Source organism: Triturus cristatus, chromosome 11 (assembly GCF_964204655.1).
Source record: "Triturus cristatus chromosome 11, aTriCri1.1, whole genome shotgun sequence".
Classification (NCBI taxonomy): Eukaryota; Metazoa; Chordata; class Amphibia; order Caudata; family Salamandridae; genus Triturus; species Triturus cristatus.
Window position 1 is genome coordinate 98940966 of NC_140594.1, and position 2500 is coordinate 98943465.

Here is a 2500-nt window from a genome sequence, read left to right on the forward strand (position 1 = left end):
GGGCGACCAGATGGCCGGGCCGGCCTGGAAGTCCCGATGAGGGTCCATTTGCCTCCCGGATCCCAGCCAGGGCTCCAGGAGGCCGGGCGCGTTCGCCCCTAGGGTCCCCTCCGTCACTCGCAGCGCGCGAGTTACAAGAAAGGGGGGTATCCTTCCTCCGGATTAGTAGGGGCAGGGTATGCCGGAACACCCATGCCGGGGCTGTGCGGTTCATTGCCGGGGACCAGACGGGCTACGCCCGGGCAACATCCTTCCCAGGCCTCCGGGGCTTCCCTCCTCCGGGCCGCGGCATGGCAAAGTGCCCAGAAACGGGCTCCACGGGTCCCGGGCAGTCCTCTCCCCCCCCTCCCCCGGGCGCCCAGGCCCCGAGAGCTCCGGTGGTCCTCCCCGTGCCTGAGGCCCAGCCGGGAAGCAGAGTCCCACCCCGAGCCCCTGGTGGGTGGGTGGGTGGCTGGGCAGGCGGGAGTCCTTTCAGTTGCCGGCCATCTGGTGGCGCCTTTCCCCTCGGCCATCTGGTCGCGCGCAATGCTTTCCAATGGGACGACCAGATGGCAGGGCCAGGCCTGGAAGTCCCGATGAGGGTCCATTCGCCTCTCGGATCCCAGCCAGGGCTCCAGGAGGCCGGGCGCGTTCGCCCCTAGGGTCCCCTCCGTCACTCGGAGCGCGCGGGTTTCAAGAATGGGGGGTAGCCTTCCTCCGGATTACTAGGGACAGGGTACTCTGGGACCCCTCTCGGTCCTCAGCCGGCAACTGGGTCCTGCCGTGTGGCAGGGTGCCCGGAGGGTCTTCCCCTGCGAGCCCGGGAGCCCCGGCTGGTTCCAGGGGCCCGGCCGGGCCCCGGGTCGGGGCCTCCGTCCCCGGGCCCTGTCCCCCGGCCTGCGGCACTGCCAAAGGCCCGGGACGGGGTTCCGTCGTGGCCGGGGAGCCTGCCCTCGCTCGCCTGGGTTCAGGAGCTCCGGCCGGGCCCCTGGGGTCCCCGGGGAGGGCGGCCTCCCCGCCCCGGGCTCCGTCCTGGGTCCTTCCGCGTGGCAGGGTGCCCGGGGCGCGGTCCGGAGGGCCCGGGGAGGCTTCCCTTGCGCCTGCGGTCCCCGGAGCCCCGGCTGGTTCCAGGGGCCCGGGCGGGCCCCGGGTCGGGGTCTCCGTCCCCGGGCCCTGTCCCCCGGCCTGCGGCACTGCCAAAGGCCCGGGACGGGGTTCCGTCGTGGCCGGGGAGCCTGCCCTCGCTCGCCTGGGTTCAGGAGCTCCGGCCGGGCCCCTGGGGTCCCCGGGGAGGGCGGCCTCCCCGCCCCGGGCTCCGTCCTGGGTCCTTCCGCGTGGCAGGGTGCCCGGGGCGCGGTCCGGAGGGCCCGGGGAGGCTTCCCTTGCGCCTGCGGTCCCCGGAGCCCCGGCTGGTTCCAGGGGCCCGGGCGGGCCCCGGGTCGGGGTCTCCGTCCCCGGGCCCTGTCCCCCGGCCTGCGGCACTGCCAAAGGCCCGGGACGGGGTTCCGTCGTGGCCGGGGAGCCTCCCCTCGCTCGCCTGGGTTCAGGTGCTCCGGCCGGGCCCCTGGGGGCCCCGGGGAGGGCGGCCTCCCCGCCCCGGGCTCCGTCCTGGGTCCTTCCGCGTGGCAGGGTGCCCGGGGCGCGGTCCGGAGGGCCCGGGGAGGCTTCCCCATCGCCTGCGGTCCCGGGAGCCCCGGCTGGTTCCAGGGGCCCGGCCGGGCCCCGGGTCGGGGTCTCCGTCCCCGGGCCCTGTCCCCCGGCCTGCGGCACTGCCAAAGGCCCGGGACGGGGTTCCGTCGTGGCCGGGGAGCCTGCCCTCGCTCGCCTGGGTTCAGGAGCTCCGGCCGGGCCCCTGGGGTCCCCGGGGAGGGCGGCCTCCCCGCCCCGGGCTCCGTCCTGGGTCCTTCCGCGTGGCAGGGTGCCCGGGGCGCGGTCCGGAGGGCCCGGGGAGGCTTCCCTTGCGCCTGCGGTCCCCGGAGCCCCGGCTGGTTCCAGGGGCCCGGGCGGGCCCCGGGTCGGGGTCTCCGTCCCCGGGCCCTGTCCCCCGGCCTGCGGCACTGCCAAAGGCCCGGGACGGGGTTCCGTCGTGGCCGGGGAGCCTGCCCTCGCTCGCCTGGGTTCAGGAGCTCCGGCCGGGCCCCTGGGGTCCCCGGGGAGGGCGGCCTCCCCGCCCCGGGCTCCGTCCTGGGTCCTTCCGCGTGGCAGGGTGCCCGGGGCGCGGTCCGGAGGGCCCGGGGAGGCTTCCCTTGCGCCTGCGGTCCCCGGAGCCCCGGCTGGTTCCAGGGGCCCGGGCGGGCCCCGGGTCGGGGTCTCCGTCCCCGGGCCCTGTCCCCCGGCCTGCGGCACTGCCAAAGGCCCGGGACGGGGTTCCGTCGTGGCCGGGGAGCCTCCCCTCGCTCGCCTGGGTTCAGGTGCTCCGGCCGGGCCCCTGGGGGCCCCGGGGAGGGTGGCCTCCCCGCCCCGGGCTCCGTCCTGGGTCCTTCCGCGTGGCAGGGTGCCCGGGGCGCGGTCCGGAGGGCCC